Genomic DNA, 22,833 nt, shown 5'->3' with positions numbered 1-22,833 from the left:
ATGGATTAAAGACTTGAGCATAAGACCTGAAACCATAAAACTCCTAGGAGAAAACATAGGAGGTATGGTGTTGACATTGGTCTTGGCAATGACATTTTGGATTTGACAACAAAAGCAAAAGCAAAGGCAACAAAAGCAAAAATAAATAACAGGGACTACATCAGACTAAAAGTCTTCTGTGCAGCAAAGGAAATCATCAACAAAATGAAAAGGCAACCTAGGGAATGGGGAAAAATATTTGCAAGCCACATATCTGATAATTGGTTAATATCCTAAATATACAACGGACTCATACAGTTCAATAACAACAACAACAACAACAAAAAACACAAATAACTTAATTAAAAAATGGGCAAAGGATGTGAATAGACATTTTTCCAAAGACATACAGATGGCCAACAGGTACTCGAAAGGGTGCTCAACATCACTAAACATCAGGGAAATACAAATCAAAACTACAATGAGATATCACCTTATACCTGTTAGGATGTTTATTATCAAAAAGATGAGAAAAATGCTGGTGAGGATGTGTTGAAAAGGGAACCCTTATACACTGTTGATCTGAAGGTAAACTGGTACAGCTACTCTGGGAAACTGTGTGGAAGTGCCACAAGAAACTAAAAATAAAACTATCATATAATCCAGCATTCCTACTTCTGCATATATATCCAGAGGAAACAAAATTACGTTCTCAAGGAGATATCTATACTCTCATGTTCTTTGCAACATTATTCACATTAGCTAAGGTATGGAAACAACCTAAGTGTATGTGGACAGATGAATGGATTAAAAAAACGTGATATACACACACACACACACACACACACACACACACACACACACAATGGAATATTATTCAGCCTTAAAAAAGAAGGAAATTCTGCCATTTGCAACAATATGGATGAAACTGGAGGGCATTATACTAAGTGAAATAAGCCAGACAGAGAAAAGCAAATACTGCATGGTTTCAATTATATGTGGAACCAAAAGAAAAAGAAAAGTTGAACTCATAACAGAGAATAGAATGGTTGTTACCATGTGCTGGGAGTGGGGAGAATAGTGAGAGGCTGATAACAGGATACAAACTTTCGGTTATAAGATGAATAAATTCTGAGGATCTAGTGAATAACATAGTGACTAAAGTTTATTATATTGTATTGTGTAACTAACATTTGCTGAGAGAACAGAACTTAAGAGTTCTAGCAAAAGAAGAAAAAAAATCAAATATGTGAGGTGATGGATGTGATAATTAACTTGATGAGGAATCTTTTCACATTGTATACGTACATCAAATCATCATGTTGTATATTTTAAATATGTTCCAATTTTATTTGTCAATTATACCTCAATATAGCTAAAAAAATAATGATCCTCATTTCATAGATGAGAAAACTGATGTGTAAAAAGATAATTTTCCCAACATCATTCAGCTAATCATTGACATACCTGACAATTATGCCTTTATTATGCCAAAGCTCACATGTCTAACATTGTGCTATTCCTAGCCAGATAGTCCAGTGGAAAGACTGGTAAATAACCTTCTAGCAATAAACCATGGTGACCTACTGTGTTATTTCCTATCCTATAAAATGTGAGAATTGGAATAGATGATGTCTCACAGCCTATCCAAATTTATAATTATTTTATAATTATTATTACTTTTAAAGGTAGGGCCTTTTCTGGATCTCTCCTAACCTCGTAGCCTACATGAAACCAGTGAAAAAGTTCTCATGGACAATCTTAGTTTAGGAAGTTGCTTTGCTCTCATCATTTAAGTCAAAGTTGGTGAAGATTTTAATCATGTCTGATATAAGTTTGAGTAATTTGATTTTTCTGAAACATAGCATACTTAAATGACAAAATTTTAAGTTATAACGTAAGAATATATTTATGGAACTGTATGCCCTTAAAAGCAAATGCTATGACTGACTGGACTATGTTTCTCTTCCCAATGCTTCACACATAATAGATGCTCAATAAAAGGTTGTTGAATAAAATAGACATAAGAAAGTGTTTTTAAGCACCAGTTTACATAAAAGGCTGTGATTAAATAGGAACTTATATTTACTTTAAAATAATCTATGATATTTGACTATTTAAACTTTGTCTCTCATAATTTTTTTTTTCTTGTTTAAGAATTATCTTACTTAGATTCATAAAAGGTCAACAAAGTTTACCTTGTTGCTAATCCTGGACACAGGACTAACAGTTTAGGAATACACACACACATAAATGTGTAACAACCTACTTTAAGTATCTAGTCTAGTACCCACTAGATGTGGTGCAGATTTGAAAGTCAAAAGTGGGGGAAACTGTGTGTTTCTTAGAAATTAATAGGTCCTGATGTTACTGGTTTGCATAATGCTCAGGAAATGAGATTCTAGGGAATTGTATTGATTGAATTTGTATAGTAGAAAAACTGTTTTGGAGGAATACTGGGGACAGACATTTATTACACGGCTTTGTGGAGTCTGAGTGATAGACCTGAAAGGATACTTTGAGACCACAAGAAATAAGTCACTTCTCTAAAGTGCCCCAGTTATTTAGCAGCAGAGTAAAGACTGGAAGATTTTATAAACATCCTTATTCCCAGTTTTTATCTTCCCAATGCCCTGCATTCAGAGATTAATTTATTTACTCATTCACTCATTATTAAAAAACTATTTACTGTGCATATACCACATTCTAAGCACTTTGACAGCTGGTAGAGACATATGAGTGAACTAACAAACATGGCTTCTGCCATTGCAGAGCTTACAATCTTTTGTCTTTTCTCCAGTGAACAAGTTTCAATTACATTACAGGATTTAGTTTGGGAGTACAGTTGTGGGAGATCAGAATTGGCCACCTCAAGATATGTCTCTTTATCTTGATTATTTTCTCTGAAAAAAACTTTGACACCACCCCCCAACCTTCTCCCCCCGCCCCAACTAACTGCCTAAAAGAACTTAAGATAGAAGGCCTGTCCCCAGGACAGGCCATCACCATAGATGACTCTGGGTATGGATATACTGGGATGTCCTTGCTAAGCCCTTTGTTATCAAAGCTCTGAAAACCAAGTAAAAATAGAAGTTACCCTTTGTAAGAAACATTTACATTCATAAGGGAAATCTCCATTTGTAAAGGTATCTTCCTCTTTGTACCAGGAAGAAGGGAGGATGCCCTTTCTCTAGAAACTCCTATCAATGAAGAAGGCAAGGACTTAAATCTGCATACTTTCGCTTACAGTGCTTTTCTGGTAATCTCCCATAGCTGACTCCTCCCACCCCCAACATCCTCCTTTGCCTTTACCTAAATATGCTATTTAAGATGAAAACCTCCACCATTTTGTCGAGTTACCCAGTTTTTCCGGGTCTCTCCCATATATATATGTTATAAAGCTTTGTTTAATTTTCTCCTGTTATTCTGTTTCATGTCAATTTAATTCGTACCCCAGCCAGAAAGGACCCAGAGGGGTAGAGGATAGTCTTCCTCCCCTTCACAGTCATGCATCACTTGATGATGGGGATACATTCCCTGTCAGTCTGTCATTGGCTGAAATGTCATTATGTGGTGCATGAGTGTACATGTTTTGATGGTAAAAGAGATTTAGTTGGAAATTAAGATTTTATTTCTCTCTATATTCCCATAAATTGTTGATTTTGTTGATTAATGGGAATTTATAGGGCAAGTTCATTTTTCTACCACTATTTGTTTTTTGACATTGATTAATTATACAAAGATCTTCATGAAGTTTCTAAAATCCAGTGATGAGGGCAGAGAGGCCATCTTAGAGAAATGAGCACAGGGTTATAAAGCAGTGATTTGTAAGTTTTCCCACAAAATGGAAAATCTTGAGTTAAAAGAGTCAAGGATTAAGGGTCAGCCATCAATCTCCCACTGAAGATTTTCTTCCTCCATTACCAGACTTTGGGGATTGTGTGGTAGTTTTGTTAAGAAAGCTGTCTCTTCTTTAAATCTCAGCAATGCTATAAGCAATTTTTAAAAAGCCAACCAAATTAGCATTAAATACTCATTATCTCAGTGCTTCCTGGTTCTTCCATTGCTACCCAGATTGGATGTTTAGGCTCCTGTTTGTCTGTAATAAAAATATCTAATAAATTATCCTTCTCAAGAATGTTTAAATTATGTGTTCTTCCTAAATATATTTGAATTTCAAAATAAGAGTAAAGATAAAACCAAAAAAAAAAACAAATGTGAAACTATGGAATTTCAGAATCTGGTGGTTTTAGTAAGGAATGAGCTTGAGAGGCAAGATAAGCTTCAAATCACATCACCTATGGGTAAAGTCTACCTTCTGTATCAAAGGTATTTTTAATGTGTGTAGACTACATTTGCCTACTTCCTTACATTGCATTGTATATAAGTATGAAATGTGAAGTTACTCTTCAGATTTTTAATAATATTAATAATGTGTTGTATAACAGTTATTTAAGAGACAAACAAAAAATGAAGAGACAGAAATATGTGGCTATTTGGTATCATGTATTATCAGGATTTTGACATTTAAAAAACCCTGGATAGTCTTTGAATTTAGTATATTGTATGATTTTTAAAACAAAATATTAATCTGTATGTTCTGTTACAATTATAGTTAAGTTGATTTTGGTAAGTTTGTACTTATTAGAGGATTGATAAATGCTTTGCACATTAACTGGCCTTAGTTTAGCTAAAGGCAGTGTTTTTCTAATATAAACAGATCAGGAGAAGATGTATTATTTAATCCTTTTGGGTTCCTTTCCTCCCCCTAGGTCCTCTGTTATATTTCCAGGGGCTTTCCTCTTTCTGCATTAACATCTGTCCAACTTAACCCTGATTACACAAGCCCTAACAACTGGGGAAATATATGGCAAACCTGAAAATTGCTCAGAGCAGGGCAGAAATAATTAAAGGTGTGCATTACAAATAAAATCAAAAGAATTAAGTGTATTTTTAGCTCAGACAACTGAATGCTGAAAGTGGATTAATAGTACTATTCAATTAAGTGGTGTGTGCGTGTATATTTAGGAGGGATTGTTCAGGGTTACCCCATCTGTTACAGAACAAGAACATGAAGGCAAACTATTGCTAGATAAATAAAGTTAGTTGTTAAGAAGTATTCTAATGTTTGGGGGTTTTGAGAACTTTAACTTCTAAGTTTAGCTGAGTATCTCCTTATGTAAGAATATGCTGGAGATAATTCAGGGCAAGGAATGAGCAACCAATAAGGAGAGAAAGGGAGAGTCCATAGACAGCAGTAACCAGTAGGTTTCACGAGAGATATTAATGCATTGAAATCACAATAGATATTATGTGGGGAAGCTGAGAACCACCAAGGAACATGTATATCAAGACACCCTGTTTTTAAGCTTGTATGCACACTCCTTAATAACTATCTGGTTTTGCACCCATTCTATGAAATAGATATGATTATTTACTGGCTTATATTTTTATTACCCCAATGCATTATTTTACACGTACAGCTCAAAATTATCATTTTTATCTGTGCCCTGATTGATTATACATATATACAATTTTCCTTTTAATATTCACCTGCTTTTCCCCTTCCTTTCTACTTTATCTTCATGCATCCTCCAGTCACCTGCTCCCCGGTTTACCAAGTTAGAATGTAGAAATAAAGTGTGCAGCTGTTACAATTCCTGGAAGTGGGTTAGGCAGGTGGTTGATGAACAATGACCCGTTAAGGATTAGAGTTAGTAAAAGGGAGAAGCGAGACAGGTATCAGGTTTCCTGTTGAAGGGGAAACGTATCCTGAATGGTTGTAATTGCAGTGAATCAAGCTTAAAGTCTCAACAACAGCCACTCATACCTGCACGGTCTCCTCCCTTGTCTTATAACTGGTCCAGCAGTTAGATAACTGTAAAGCACTGTCTCCCTGTCTCATTTTTCCGAGCTCCAACAGCAATAGTAGCAACAGCAGCTGTAGAAACGGCAGCCAGAGATAGGCAGGGCTGTTGCTTGCAGCCGCGCAGATTGCCTCCTCCTCAACACACACACACACATGCACACACACACACAGCGCACAGATTTCCAATATCAACGCGTCTTGATATAAATCAAGGACTCAAAGAGATGAGAGAAGAGCATTAGTCATGGACAACAGGTATTGCATCTCTGACAAATTCAGTTTCCTTCTGATGCTTACCGGTATGGATAATAAAATAATCATTTGTGATACCTAGCTTGAGTGGGAGACTGGAGGTGGCCGCGGTAGGGGAGGGGGAAGTGGGAGGAGTGAGAGGTGGGGAAGGGGGATGCCAAAGATGACTTTCAGGCTCCGGAAACCTACATCTTTCAGCCTCCGCGGTTTTTGAGTTGCAAATTGTCAGGGACTGGTGGACTGCAGGCAGCCTGTGTTGTTGACTGGAAGTCGATTTCCACCTCTCAGACACTAGTTAGAATGGGCTGTGTGTTCTGGAAGGGGGTGGAAGTAGAGAGGAGATGCTGAGAGCAGAGTTCTTGAAGCTCCACTCCTCTGGGGAAGCTGAGCTGTGAGGGAACCTTCTTACTGAGCGGAGAGCCTGTGAAATGCAAAGGATCCTGATAGCTGGCTAGTCCCAGTTCCTCTTCGGAAAAGCAGTTGCTCTCTCTTCAGAGATGCGCCCAGCCTTCGCCTGCATCACACTGCAGTAAGTTAAACTCGACGCGGCTGGCAATTTGAGTAGCTTCTGGGTATGTGGTGCGGGGGAAGGGAAGCTGAGAAGAAATGGCGAGGAAAGTTAGAAAAGCATAGCTTTGAATTCTCCAAGAGATGTTAAATTGGATCGTCTCCCTGACTCCTGTCCTGGTTATGCTACGGTTGGGTTACTCTCAGTTATTTGCGGATGGATACCGCTTGTGGCTTAGGTATGCAAAAAGCTCCCTGTCCATTGTGATTTCAGGCTACAAAACTGGTAAATGCGTTCTAGATTTAATTACCAGAGTGGTCTCCTGAAAGTTACTAATAGATGGCAGCTTGCCTTTTCAAAAGGCAATTCGTAAAGAGGCCGGTTTAGATTTTCAAATGACCGGTTAATTGTTACAAGTTCCATTCCAGACTTATTCCTAATCTGTAAAATAAAGAAGTAATTAAACAAAACGAAACAAAAGTCTTTGATTTACTTTATTAAATTAAAATAAAACGTGAAATAGGTCTCCAGACAACTGCTAGGCAACAGCCTAGGCGACACTGATGATATGATAAACATTAAAATACTCTTCGGTGGGTGGAGCGTGCAGGATTTCCCCCGTTTCCTACTACTGCAATAATCTCCTCCACTTGTTAAATGATCCCTTCCTTGAGATTTCAAAGTGGTCGTTTTTACGTAGATGGCTTTATACTTAGAACCCAGCAGCGTTGTGTTCACTGGCAAAAAATGAAGGCTTAAAAAACTTTTAAAAAACGACTTCAACTGGTTGCGCCAATTGTAGATAACCAACTCTTTTACAAGGAGGTAAAAACAGGTCAGCAAGGGCCAGTCCATTGTAAAGCAAATAACTAAATGAATGTGAATGCAGGCAGAATTCTAAAGGTCTTTTTTAGGAAGGAAACCAGAAATAATCTAAAAATGTTGGGGTATTTCTAACCAGGTCCTCTTTTACACTGACCAGATTTTTACAGTAAAGGAAAAAAGAAATCTCTCAAGCAAAAAAGGATATGTTACACAAAAATATTGGACTTAGTTGCAGGATCATTGAAGAAATTACTGTATTACTATAGTTTTCTCCAAGAAAGATTAATGAAAAAACAGAGCTTACCTAAAACAGAATCCAGAATTTTAAGCTGGACACTTCCATAGGCTGACATAAATTCTATGGGATAAAGGGGTATCAAAACTAATGAAATAACTATTGTGAAATGCAAAGTAATTTTGAAATTCTCCGTCATTAGAAAAGAGGAAATTAAGGATCATTATCCGATTATTTCAGTTTTAAATTGTATTACTCTTTCTCTAATCTACCTAATCTTCATTATTTTATTAAAAATAAAACATATCCTGAATGTAATTTGAATTACTTTGCCTACTCATCTCAGGGATCTCCAGATATAATATTTTTGTCATTATTGAAACACCCAACTTGTTAGAGGTAACCCATTCCACACACACATAATTTCTCAGTGCAAAAACTCTGCGTATGACTTTGTAAATCACTGAGTAAAATATAATCCAGGATATATATTTGTTATGGTAGCACATGTATGAGGGTGGCTAAAAATTTTAGACAGTAATAAAAAAGAAAAAGAAATATCTCTAAAAATACTAAAAGAATATGATTGCAGCGAGTTAGCAAGCTGTTCCCGGATACTCTAGAATAGATCATACCTGAACCTCAAGTATTTAGCTAAAGAGAAGGAAAATCAAGCTGAGAACCTGAGTGGAATTGATAGGAATTTGGATTGAATAGGAATTTGTCAGAATTTCTTTAAAGATAGAAACTTAGAGTGGTGGAGTTGAGTTTTGGGAATACCTTTACTTCATATTTTGGTTGTCCTACTGGTAAACGAGCCTTGTGTTATGTCTGAGAAGATTTTCAAAACCATTTTTGAAATAAAACCATTATTTTATTGTTTAAACCATTGGTAAGGTTTGCTGAACTAGACAAGCATCCTATGACTCATGCTTTTCCTCACACACTATTGAAAGAAGGAAGAGTTGTAGCCAGACAGGCCAGACAAAGATAGCTGCTGGTCCCTCAATCTAATTCTCCTTACTAATAATGACCATGATGTTGATACATAGGCTTGAAATGACATTTAAAGAATATCCTTTCCTGGATGCTTCTCCTCCTGGCTGGCGTCAGGACCAGAACTGTACTTATATATGCATGATACTGATAGAAAATTCTCTTAGAGTAATACCTCTAGCCTAGGAGCGCTTGCCTGGAGGAAGCTTCAGGCAAAATTTTGAAGAAGATGCTTTCTATTGGCCCTCTCCCATTTTTGGCATTTTCTCCCTCTTGTAAAACACCAACACAAAATCTGACCTCAAGTAAGAATCCCATGTACTTATTCACCCTTAGGTATTGACTATGAAGTAGGTTCAACTCCTTTAGCTCCTTGGGTTATTTGCATGTATGATTTAATCACTGCACAGTGCGTGAGTGGTTCCCAGTTATTGTGAGTGCACTAGTGGCAGGTTCTAGGTTAAGCATTTTGAATGTGTCTTCTTATTTATGGGATCACAGCTACAGGAGGGAGATGGCATTCTCTCCCGTTTATAAGAAACTCAATCCTAGAGGGAATAAGCAAATTGCCTAACGCAATAAATTTAGTAAATGGTGGGCTAGACTTAGCCCCCAGGTGTGACTGGCTCTAACTCTTAATCACTTTGCCACTTACTTTTATTAAAATTATACTCTACCATGGATCAAGTGGAGTGAGCTTATAGTGTTTCTGATAGCGTTGGTTGAAAGTGCTTAAGAAATCAGACCAGTCAGGAGAGAACTCCCTGCTCTACTAATACCCAAGACTGGATCTACCTAAATTGGAACCTAAATTGACCCCAAATCCAAACTTGGCATATGCAACCATTCCAATTCCAGTGTTCTGTTCTGGCTCCATGAACTGTGGAAATGAAGCTGGGGACACGTTTGCCAGGAAGGAAGATGATGGAGTTAATATGAGAGCAGAGAAGTTGGAAGATCCAAAAACCAAGAGGGATGAAAGGAAAATAAGGGGATCATGTGGTGGGAGGCTGGTATGAGAACTTGTCCAGATTCTATGCCCTGAGGGACTCTCAAAAACAAACTCTTTGGACTGTGCGTGGGGTGGAGATCTTTAAAATCATAGATAAAGCACAGACTCAAATCATCTCTTTAAATAGTTGTAAGGTCTGATTACGAAAGTTAGCTTAGGCTTGTCTTCAGATAATCTCCTTTATGTGTTTTTTTTTTTTAAGAGTAAAAAACTGATGATTCAAATGAAAGTGGGAGAGAAAGGCCAGATGATGACTGAAGAGGTAAAACAGTGCGTGGAAATATCACTGGTTCTTGCATAATCACTTTCTGAAAATTTGCCAGAAAATGAAAGGCCATCTTTAACTGCTAAGGATAAAAACAAAATGGTTCATTTAGGTAAAATTTGAAGTGTTAAGGAGAATAACATGATTACTGTCACTTGTCTTCCTACCACAGAAGACAAACACTAACAAGGAATAAAATGAAAATGCTGTGGGCGTAAAGCCAAACAATATTTTAAGATTGGTCTTTCTCAGCATGCTAAATTTAAACAGCTGAAATTCTTTTCTAAGTATTATCTGAGTCAACAATTTGAAATGAAGGATTTGCCTTTTAACAGGGAATCTGTATTGCATTGTAAGTTTGAAACACAGCGTCCTTCACGCAGTTCTTTTTTATTGGCAGTATGCCAATCACTATAGATCAAGGAACATAAAAGCTGTTACCTTCAAAATCAGATTATAAATGTATATACTCCATAAGACTAGTTGATGCTATGAGCTATTGTCAGATATATATATATGGTGATGGAGCTTTGCAAATACATTCATGTTGTCAGCCCTGATTCTTTCTCTTGTCTCTTGTCTCTGTGACACTGCAGGTCGAGGTTAGGAAAAGGGTTAGTGTCAAGGGTTGATTTTTGAATGCAGTGCTTTGGCTCTCTTCCCCTTATTTAAAAATAATGTCAGGAACTTTTATTGAGTGCACACTACACGCCAGTTGCTTGTATAAGCATCTTGCCCATTTAATCTCGACAATATCCCTTTGAGATAATCCCGTTATTATCCTCATTCCCATTTTATAAAAGAGCAAACTGAGGCACAGAGGGTTAAATGACTTACCCGCAGCAGTTAGAAGTTAGTAGGAACAAAACTGGGGTATGAACCAGGCAGTCTGGCTCTAGAGGCCATGCTTTCAACCCAAAGGCTCCAAGTCCACTATGAACTATCACTGGCTTATTATAACCCTCTACACTTCATGCTATTTTTTCACCTCCTTTGTCTCTGCTTACGTCTATCTCTGTCTGCTGTTTCTTTCTTGACACCCAGATTCCTCTGCCCTCACTCTGTTATCGTTTCACCTGATGATGCATCTTTATCCCTCAAGTTTCTACTCTAGCATCGTGACCTTCGGGGATTCTGTTTGGATTTTACCACTGGCTCAGCTGTCCTTCTCCATGGTTCCACTGAAACTTGTGCTTGCCTTGGTTATTGAATATATCACAGATGGTTGAAATTATATTTTTTCTACATTGAGAAAGGAAACCAAGCCTTATTTATCTTTGGAATTTTAGTGCTGATCATAGTGTTTGATACAATATTGGAGCTCAAGAAACGCTTCTTTAATAAACTGAATTCAAGGTTCTAATTCAATTCCTTGAAGGGATAGGGGGTTCACTTCCATAGCCTTTACCCCCCAAAAGACTAGAAAATGGTCTTTCAAATGCGAATTACGTGGTCTGAGCCAGATAGTATATTTTAAAAAGTAGAACTAATAATTATTATAAAATGACTCAAAAGATATTTACCATCCTGTCTGGTATTACATACTTAGAATATAGAGGACAGTATTTTGGAATATGACAAATGGCATATTTATTTCCAGATCACAATATCGAAATTTTTAATGATACCTAATTTCTGGTACTACTATATCTTTAGGTGGAAAAACATATATTAGAATAAATAGTTCATCAAAGATGTTTTGCTCTTGTGGGACAATAGAGTGAAGTTGTAAACTGGTGCTTTTAAAAAATTGTTTCTTGTACTCTTATTTCCTTTGAGAAAAAGTCCTGAGAAGATTTTGGTTCAGTCATAGCTGACAAATATTGAGTCATGTCTGCAAGCAGACCTTAGAAACTTGACTACCACTGGAAAAAATGAAAAAATGGGTGGATAATGACAGGAAAATCAGTCTCCCCCCACCCACCAAAGAAACATTTTCAGTTTATGGGATAATTTGGATTTTACTTATTAATGATTTTATAAATTTCTTTTATTAATTATTTAAATATTATAATAATGTGAACTGGAAGAGCATTACATATGAGAAATACAAATATTTCCTTCCAAATACAACATTTTTATTAAAAGTATGATCTTAGGTCAAATAATTTTATTTTATTCTCTTTCCAATCCAAAACAATTGGATACCAAACATGCAGTTATAACTAGAGGAAGGACAAATGGATGAGAAGTGTGATAGCTATTTAAAATCTCTTTGGAGTTCCATCAACAGAGTAATCTTAGGGTGAGGCTACCCCAGTGAGGTAGCTGGGCCTTTCGTTATAATATATTTCCTTTTCCCTCAAAAAATCTCAGCTTATATCATGTTTTGATTATTCATGATGATGGAATTGTGGATGAAGGTGTGGCGAAATTGACTCTGTGTATAATTTCTCAATATGCAAAGATGCTCAGCTGAATTTTTTCATTCCCTTCTTAAGCACTGTCATATAGAGGTTAAAACTTAATCTTTACATTCAAATTGCCTAGCCTCGAATCTCTACTACTTGGATGACCTTGAGCAAGTAACTTCAACTCTATGCTTTAGATTTCTCTTTGTAAATCAGGGATAATGAAAATGATATCCACTTCATAGACTTCTATGATTTAATCACGTATGTAAGGGGCTTAGAACAGAAGGCACATATAAATACTCAAAAATATTAGCGCTTTATTATTTCCTGTTTACTTGGCATATCGTTTCAGGTAAAGAGTAAAGTATCAATAGCAAAGAAAAAGTGCCAAAAAAAAAAAACAGTTTTTATTTTAGTTTTATATTAATAAAAATATTTATGAGACTCATAACATCTATTAAATGTTATAAACACCCTCTTTATAGGGTCTTCTTTACTTATATTTTGCCCAAAAAGTTTTTGCTGAATTCCAAAAAAAAAAAAAAAGGTAACTGTTAACAAAGATGAATTAGATACACATAAACACCCCCAGGAGAGTGGCTGTCACACAATCAACCCTCAGACATTTTAATTCCCTTCTCCTTACCTAAAAGTATAAGGAGAGGTCTTTCATTTTTCCTCCTCTGACATCCTTAAAACATAGTCAGAACTATCATCCATTTAATATACAAAATAATATTCTGTTTTCATCTATATTGACTACTCTGCTATTTGTACCTAAGCAGGCTGGGGAAATGTGACCTCTTATGTGAGGAAACCTGTTACTACCTAGATCGACTCCTTTTGAATTATATGAACTGGAAAGGAGGAAGAAATAGAGGTGCTTTGGAAAAGCATTACAGGGTCCTTGACCTGAAAACAGAAAGCAAAAAAGATGAGTTTGTAGTTTATTCAGCAACTTGTTTTGCTGAGATAGAGAATGTAAAGAAATGTTTTTTTCCTGGGCTTTTGACCAAGGAATCCCTTCACTGATTCCTTAATGAAAAGAAATAAGGGCTATGGAATTCTTGCTTGCCTGCCTTTCCTAGCATGTATTTGAGAGGTTATAAGTAACACTCAGCTACTTCTGGGAACATTCATGTAAATAGACATAGTTATTAAAACTATCACCTTAAGAAATACAACTACTAACATCATGACCCCTTATTCTATTTCATCCTTCAGTCATTGATGGGTTACTGTGTGTCATGCACTGTGTCAGGCTCAGGGAAGGAAGAGTAAAATAGTGAACAAGTTCCTACATTGCTAAAGATAGTTCAGTGAAAGAGAAGGACAGAAACAAACACATCTAAGTAAGGAAGCAAGTACATGATTTATGGTTGTTGTTATAATAAGTGCAATGAGGGCAGCCCCGTGGCTTAACGGTTAAGTGCTCGCGCTCCGCTACTGGCAGCCCGGGTTCGGATCTCGGGGGTGAACCGACGCACCGCTTCTCTGGCCTTGCTGAGGCCGCATCCCACATACAGCAACTAGAAGAATGTGCAACTATGACATACAACTATCTACTGGGGCTTTCGGGGGGGAAAAAAAGGAGGAGGATTGGCAATAGATGTTAGCTCAGAGCCGGTCTTCCTCAGCAAAAAGAGGAGGATTAGCATGGATGTTAGCTCAGGGCTGATCTTCCTCACGCACACACACAAAAAAGTGCAATGAAAGAAACAAAGAGCTGAAATAGAGAACAGAGATTCTATTTACTGCGGAATAAACTGGTTTCAAGACTCATAAGGACCACTTCCCCCATTCCCCTTCTCCCCCTTTTATGTTTTTCTTCACTATAGAACAGGTTTCCTGTGTTGACAGTGAGTAGAAGAGGATTATACATGTGAAGTAATCCTTAAAATCAAGACAGATGAACTCACGGTGAATCAGAATTTTAGAATCATTGAGCAAAACATTTTCCTTCAGTCAAACACACGACTCTCACATTGCTTTTCCCTTTCCCTTTATATTATAGGATTATTTAGCTTGTGGCAGCTTTTAAAGATTAGAAAAATGCAAGGACATAATGTTGCTTAGTAACTTCTCTTGCCTGTCATTTTGGGCTGTACATAAACAACTTGTAACTTCCCCACACTTGTCCCAAATTACTAGAATCAAGAAAGAGCACACAAGCAGATGAGTCACTTTGCTATCCTATTGTTCATAATAAGAGTTCTGATTACCAGGATGGGTGCTTTATTGTTACATAATGTTATTTGCCACACTATATGTCAGAACTTTCTATTTGGCAAATAGATTTTCCTTCCCTGTCACACATTGGTGATAGCATGGCATAAAAGCCATTCAGAGGAGAACTATTGTTTTGTATTGGGTGCCTGGTTTTAAATGTACTTCATCCAAACTCTACTAGACAACATACTGTGAAAGTGAAGTGGTCAAGTTTTTGGGCTTCCAGTGGAAATTTTCTTTTGGAGCTGTAAATTCTTCTGTCACTCAACTTACCTGCGTAACTGCTTAGTGGTACATTTGATGTTTAGGTAACTATATTATTTTTAAGAGCACTTTCAAAACAAAACAAAAATAACAAAACAATGGTTTCAATGTGGCTGCAATAATATTGCTATTTTTTTATGGTTAGGCAATGTTCTTTAATTCTTGAAATTAGTAGCTTTGTAAAAAAGAAAGCAATAAGAATTTGTTAGATTTGATGTATATATCAATAATGTGGCAGTACCACATTGGTCAAAATTTCTTCTCCACTAAGAAGTGTCAAAGCTATATTGAAGGAATTAGCACCTGCATCTTAACATTAAGGAACGTCCTGGATGAAGAGAAATGTGCATACCCTCTGTTTCACTAACATCTGTTTTGCTGGTCCTAATGAGTTAAAATCCAAACTATGTGAAGACATGAGGAAACCTTGTTTGAAGAATGCTAAAACGTGTGTTAAAAGAAGAAAAGGGTTGGGGCCGGGTCCGTGGCGTAGCGGTTAAGTGAGCACGCTCTGCTGCTGGTGGCCCGGGTTCTGTCCCAGGTGCACACCGATGCACCGCTTGTCAGGCCATGCTGTGGCGGCGTCTCATATCAAGTGGAGGAAGATGGGCACAGATGTTAGCCCAGGGCCAGTCTTCCTCAGCAAAAAGAGGAGGATTGTCATGGATGTTAGCTCAAGGCTGATCTTCCTCACACACAAAAAAAAAGAGGAATAAAAGGGGTGATGGATGGTGTGGTGGTAATCACTTTGTAGTGTCTTCAGATGTCAAATTATAACGCTGTATACCTGAACCTTATATTGAAAAAAAAAGAAGAAAAGGGAAAGCAACTTTCCTTCTCTAAACACTAAACCAAGTTAAATAGTTTTCTATTTTAAGGACTTCTTATAGTTCTTCAGATGCAAGGGTGTGTTGGAATCTCTAAGAGTAGGACTTTAGTACAAACTTCCCTGACCTTATTTAATCACAGAATCCCTCCTTCTGGGAGCATCTATTAATATTTCTTTGAAAACCCCAGAGCACAATTTACTGGTTTATTGGCATTTAATTATTCATTTAAAATTTTTTGAGCATCTACCATACATCAGGGTAGTAAGTTCTAAGAAGAAAATTATGAATAGAACCTGGCCCTGACATGAGATAGCTTCTAAACTAAGGATTGGAGGAAGACACAGATGTAGAAATTATAACACCATGGGCTATGTGCAGTGATACAAGTAGGTACATAGGAGGTACATAGGTTGCTTTAGCTGATGAGGAGAGTAAGAGACTAAGAAATTAATCACAGATAATTTAGAATTTGAGTTGAGTCTTGAGGGAAAATAGGAATTTACCAAAAAAGGACAATAAAAGCACTTACAAGGGTCTATCTAGAGATCATTATTCTTTTACTCTCATGTGATAACCAGTGCTCATTCATCCAAGCATAACTCTTAAGTGAATAGTTGGCTACATGAGTCAAGAGATGAAAGCATCAAACTGGGAAAGAGATATATAAATTTGGTGGTACAGATAGTAATTCATTCCTTTGGAGTAGATAAGAATCCCTGGGAAAAGAATGTAGAGTGACAATAAAGATAATTTTAGGAATAAATCTTGATGAATTTTAATATTTTTAGAGTAAGTTGCAATGGATGGGATTGTAAAGAATGAAAATGACTTGTCACAGAGGAGGAAAACTAACAGACATCTGTGGTATTCCAAAGACAAGGGGAAAACATCCCATAAGAAAGACAAAGTTATTTTCACTGCCTGAAGTTGCTGAGAGGTTAATTGAGATAAGGAATGAAAAATATTCATTGGATTTGAACACAGGGAGATCGTTGGCGATCTTAGCTAAAGATGCATTGCTTAAGTGATTGCGGTGAAACCCAGCTGAAAAAGCTTCAAGAAGTGGGTAGGAGCTTAGGAAATGGAGACAGAGTGACTCATTCAAAAAGTTTGTCTATGAATGTTTGAAAAAAGAGCTGTTTCTGGAGAATAATAAAAGTTTGAAGGAGCTTTTACTTTTCTAAGACGGGAGTTTTTTGAGCATGTTTAAATATGTATGAGAAGTTCAAGTGGTTAAAAATACAGAAGAGAAAAGGGATGTTTGATGGATACCTCAGAATGTGGAAATTAAATAGGTTCAAAGACATATCGGTTATGAGTTGACTTTGACCAGGAGTAACATCCTCTGTAAAGAAAGAAGAGAGGAAGGAAAGAAAGGAGAACTCGGAATAAGTGTGTAGGTCTTGTAGTGCTAAGTAGAGAATATTTCTGGAGTTTAGATTTTCTCTGTAGAATTTGAACAAAGTAGAGAAAGATTCAAGTTTTTGGACAAAGTTGGAGAAGTTATTGACCAGAGTTTTCTACTAGGATCTGGGCAACATTGGGGGCGAGATTTGAGTAGATGGTGATGAATTTAGGGTAACAATTGACCTCAATGTGTGACTCCCTTCAGCTGCTCGGGATGTGGCATAGAAAACATAGAGTTCATCCAAGATGTATTGTTTTATTTTGCTTTGCCTTTTATATTATCATCACCTACCCTCAGGTATCATCTGTCATCTTCTTTACTACTCCTTCAGATTTAGAAATTCAGATGACAATTTTCCTTTATCTACATCTCCTGTCATCATTATGTTTATTTAAAGTATATAGGTTGACAGTCAATTAATACTCTACAGAAATTCCTTAACCACCTTACCTTCATTGACATTCCACTCCATTCCATGATAACTATTGGCCAATGACTCCATTCTGGATCTTGATATTGCCTGGAACTTCTCGTCTTTGAAGTCGAGAATTACAAAACAATGATCACCTTGTTCTCTCTACCTCCCACCAGTCTCCAGTGCCTTGACACACCTTGTTTACTTCTGGTGACTTTTTTCTCATTCATTCTCTCCTTATTATCCAGGCAAGACCTAGTATACAACTTAAATAACTCTTTTACCCAAATTCTCATTTCTTGGTACCCTTTTCCTTCCATTTTACATCTGGCAAGATCCTTACCGTTTCTCAATTGAGCAATCTGGCTTTGCTTTTTCACTTGTGGTATGGAATGCTATTAAAAATCACAAAACCGTGAAAACTGGTGTCATAATAAATTTGTGATCTCCCATCCCAGGCTGACGCTGGTAATTATTCTAAGTGCGCATGTTTTATTTTCACTTTTATCCTCCACAGCAGCCCTCATAAGGCGCTGCAGCACACATGCTTCATATTTCCTTTAGAAAAATAGACTTGAGTATTTTTAATGTCTTCCTCTTTGTGTCATTTATTTTTATTTTGTGTATTGGCATTTAAATATTTTAATTAAATTTGGATTTTAATTGAAAGATTATTAATATCCACAATTGTTTTAACCCTACTCCCCACCGCCCCCACCTTCCCTGTACCTTTGCTTTTAGACAAAGCATCTAAAACATGGCCCCTCTTTCTCTCTTCAAGAATGTCTGTTGCCACTCTATTCTCTTCCGAACCGGTGTTTCTGTGACTTCAAGCTGTCTAAAATACCCTTTGTGTCAGCGCTCCTTCCTTACTTGCACTCCCATTATGTCCCTGGTTCTTTATTTTCTCAGTGCTAAGAACAGTACCTAGTATAAAACAGGTACCTAAAAAATGCTGAATAAGTGAGTGAACTTTGAAAACGCCTCTTTCTTGATTGGGGGTAATAAGTCGTCTTGTAAAGCATCTCCCTGGGCCAACAATGATTTTATCCTTCAGTCTACTCTGTTAGAGAGGTGAGTGACCATCTCCTTCGTTCTCTGAAATCTATTGTTTTCTTACCTCTTCTCTGCCCATTTTTCAGTATTGTTTGTACTAATTCTGAACAAGAGCCTGTCCTTTAGCATATGTTTTCCCCTTGGTACATAACAGGAGCAAATATATTTGTTCTTTCAGGAGATAATATTCAATTATTCTGCTTTGAGAGAAGGAGATTATTCTTAATTTGACCAAGTGTAGTGATTGTAGCTTTATTTCTCCAATATTAGCAGCTTAAGTTAGATTTAGGCATTTGTTTTATTTATGACACGTTCTTTGCGTTGATTATTGGCATTCAGTTGTGAACCTGGATATAAACAAGTGGAAGGATCAGGGCTATTTTCAGTATTTGACAAGAACAAGCATGGCGATTTTGAGGGTTTATAGAAGTAAACAGAAGGCTAAGAGGTCACACATGTGAAGAGAATAGGCAGTGACCAAGTCTATTTTCCCCAGCGCTGTGTCCCTTTCCCAGAGTCTCATTTAAATGATGATGTGCCAATGACAACAGAAAGAAAATATTTTTCTCAGCCACATCAAATACTTATTATGAGAAATGTAAAAAAATGCTTATGGAAGATTTTTATCATGACTTCCAGGTGTAATTCACGAGTGGGTCTTTATTTGTTCAGATTCTTGCTTTCCCATAGTCCTATACTCCCTCCATTCTTTCCATAGAAGCATATATCAACTAACGAGATAAATGAAGGCATTTTTAGGGGGAGAACATGATTTATATCAAACCTTAGCTTTAAGTGGATTCACCATAGCAGTGTACTAGTCTACTTTGTAAGTGTGCATTTTTCAGTTATGTGTAGCTTCAGAAATCGTAGAATGAGGCTGTCTCTGCAATAGTTTTGATTTTTTCTTTTCTATGTGATTTTGCCTAAGTAATATAAATAAGGTTAGCCATGATCTAAAAAAAGTATACTCAGTCATTTTCTTTAGAACACAGTGTAATATGTGCCCTCATTAATTTTATTTGTGGGATTTTAAAAAGTATAACTTCACAAGAAAATCAAAACTGTGTGGAAATAGAAGACTTTCAGACTGGGAAACTCTATTAGATTTTATGATTAGATAAATTCTGATAATATATTTTTAATGCATATATGTTTGGTTTCTTTCCTCTTTTTTTATTGGTTTTAGAGATTACTGGAAGAGATTAATGTATTTCTGTATGATATTTATTCCAGGCCAAACAGGAAAAAAAACTGAAAAACTAATTTTCAGTTTTGAGAAATGACTTCCTTGATAGGTCTGAGTTGAAGATAATGGAGATCAAGTTTCCTCTGTCTTATGTGGTCCAGATTCCACTCATTCAAGTTTTTGTTTTTGTAGGTTAGGGGCGGGATTTTATGTTCTTATTTTAGGACTCTTTTCCTTTCACTTTCCACTTTAGATTGCCAAGAGGTAAAGTTCAAACTATTAATTGATTCCTATGAAGACTTGTTCTTTCTTATACAGTGAGCAAAATATTGGCAGCCTGTTACCACGCAAAGAATGTTCATTCTCTATTAGCTGATACTCAATTCTTAAACTGAGCAACTTAAAAGTTTCTTAAACTGAGTACTGATTTTGAGATGAGCTTTCTCTCCTGCCTACTCTGGGGCTGGAGGCAATTTTCCAAGTGGGGTTTCTGGTGAGCCATGGCCAAGCCTGCTGCACTGGAAGTTTGATTGGCCTAACGAAGCACAAGAAAGAGAACATAGAAGTATATATCTGTGGTGCAGCAAGGATGTTGCTAAAATGAAGAGGGCCGGCCCTTTAGTGCTGGCTGACATGGCTCCCCACCCAGATGGCTATAAAAGACCAAAATCCCACCACGTCCTGCACTGTGCCGACTGGGAGGATTCCTTCCTCTGCATGGGATTCTGGTAGTATTGAACTTTGGCTATGCCCTTGTGTGGAATAAAACAAAGCCTCGGGGGACATCTACTCATTTGCATTCTTAATCCTGTGTTTATTCTTTGCAAGAATTATTTCCTAATATAATTGTAAATTAAAGTGAAAGCCAAATGTAGCTGAATCATGGTCCTAATTCTTGCCAGTTCTAGAACTTGAACCAGTTTTTTTGTTCTGACTAGCTTAGAGTCAATGATGATAAAAAAAGATCTTTACGGGACTGGCTCACAGATCCATTGCCTCTTCTTGCATAACATCAACGCTTCCTGGCTCCTGCAATTCCGTGCTGTTCCTCTTTATCCATATCCTACCCACCAGGACGCAAGCTGTACAGTTTTGTTACGTATTTTAAAAATCATCAAGCTTAGAAAAATTCTGACAGACCAGTAAACATTACAGTTACCAGCCCTTATTTACTAACACTTCCCAAACTCAATATTAAATAAGGGGTCTCAAACACTATCTACATATAGCCAACTTTGAAACTTAACTTCACACCAATGTTCTGCATTCTAAGCAATAACCTATCCTCATAACTTTTGTATTTATGGCTCCTTATTCATACCAAGATGAAAATTAAGAGAGCCAGTCCTTTAGGATTTGAGATAACCAATGGGGAAGAGTACTCTTTAAGTGCAGGGCAGAGAGGTATTGGAGTCCTAATTGATATAATGGTGCAGGAAATTTCAACACTGACATATGGGGTGAATGGAACCCGGATGTTAGGAATAGTATTTATTATATCATGCTTACCCTTGGGGCCTCTGTCTCTGTGCCTCCCACTAATTCGTTAGCCAATTATAATTTGCCATCAATATGAACCTATGCTTAAATTGGCCTTAAAATTTGTTAATAATTTCCTAATTATCAAATTATTTACCTTTTATCAATTCTTGTCATCTTCAGCCTCTTTTCAGCGTTTACCATTTTTGATACCTTCACTCGGTACAACTCTGTCCTTCTTTGTCATTGGTAAGACTGTACCACTCTAATATTATTTCTATTTATTCAAGCAGTCAAAAGCATTTAATGACTACCATTGGCCAGGAACTTAGAAAACAATGCTAATCAAACACATAAATAGCTTCTGTCCCCAATGACTTTACAGTTTAGTGAATGATTGATATTAATGATCTATTATTTAATTTAACAAGTATATGAGCATCTATTTGGTGCCTGGTTCTGTTCTAGGCATTGGAAATGCAGTGTAAAAATAATACATTCAAAAACTTACATTTTCTTGGAGGAGAAAAAAAGTAACAAATATATAATATAATTTTATATATAAATGCCATGGAGAAAACTAGGTCAAGACAAGAGGAAAAAAAGTGATGGAGAGGCCGGCCCCATGGCTTAGCGGTTAAGTGCACACACTCTGCTACTGGTGGCCCGGGTTCGGATCCCGGGAGCGTGCTGATGCACTGCTTATCCGGCCATGCTGAGGCCGTGTCCCACACACAGCAACTAGATGGATGTGCAACTATGACGTCACCTATCTACTGTGGCTTTGGGGAGAAAAGGGGGAAAAAAAAGGAGGAGGATTGGCTATAGATGTTAGCTCAGGGCCGGTCTTCCTCAGCAAAAAAAACCAGAGGAGGATTGGCATGGATGTTAGCTCAGGGCTGATCTTCCTCACAAAATATAAATAAATAAAGTAAAATAAAAAAAAAATGATGGAGAATGGGTGCTATTTTATTTAAATATTGTACTATTTTAGATTTATTTTTTAAATGTGTCTCATTCTTCTGTGTAGAAATCTTGCATTTGAAATACCTTTAAGATATCCAAGAGATGATGTTAAGTAGGCAGTTGGATATGTGGCTGAAATTAAGGGAAGTTGTTGGAGACAAAAAAGAGAGATTTGTATATAGACCTATGTACAATTCTGGAGAGATCACCTAGGTGTTGAGTGTAGCAAAAGAAGAAGTTCCAGTGCTGAGCCTTGGGGGAAACCAACATTTTGCAGGGTAGAGAAGAGGTGGAGGAATCTGCAAAGGTGAGAAGGAGCAGCAGTAGAAAGCCAGGACAATGTATTTACTTCCCTTGATGCCGAATAACAAAACGTTTCAATAAGAAAAGGCTCTTGAAAGGCCAGCCTGGTGGGCTAGTGGTTAAGTTCAGCACACTCCCCTTTGTCGGCCGGGGTACAGTTCCTGGGCTTGGACCTACACCTTTCTGTTAGCAGCCATGTTGTGCTGGTGGCCCACATACTAAAAACTAGAGGAAGATTGGCACAGATGTTAGCTCAGGGAGAATCTTCCTCAGGAAAAAAAAAAAGAAAGAAAGAGCTGTTGAAATGTGTCAATTGTTACTAAGGGGACGAGTGAGATGACTGTGGATCGTCCACAGTATTGGAAAAGATTGGTTTTTGTTGACCTTGAAGAAGGCAGT

The 22,833-nt window shown here is 37.0% G+C and overlaps 1 protein-coding gene across 10 annotated transcripts in view; it reads left to right on the top strand.

Annotated features, from left to right (window-relative positions):
* Window positions 1–5,982: 5,982 nt before the first annotated feature.
* DGKB (diacylglycerol kinase beta) overlaps window positions 5,983–22,833 on the top strand; it is a 697,510-nt gene continuing 680,659 nt past the window's right edge. For 7 of the 10 annotated variants that reach the window (XM_058526562.1, XM_058526536.1, XM_058526553.1 and 4 more), the window contains exon 1: window positions 6,324–6,629. The gene's annotated coding sequence lies outside the window, so the exon portion shown is untranslated. Of the gene's footprint in view, window positions 6,104–6,323; window positions 6,630–22,833 lie in introns of those variants that run through there. The other 3 variants (XM_058526570.1, XM_058526579.1, XM_058526516.1) reach the window with 2 other exon arrangements.

Source organism: Diceros bicornis, chromosome 3 (assembly GCF_020826845.1).
Source record: "Diceros bicornis minor isolate mBicDic1 chromosome 3, mDicBic1.mat.cur, whole genome shotgun sequence".
NCBI lineage: Eukaryota > Metazoa > Chordata > Mammalia > Perissodactyla > Rhinocerotidae > Diceros > Diceros bicornis.
This window is presented reverse-complemented; position numbering and strand designations above follow the sequence as displayed.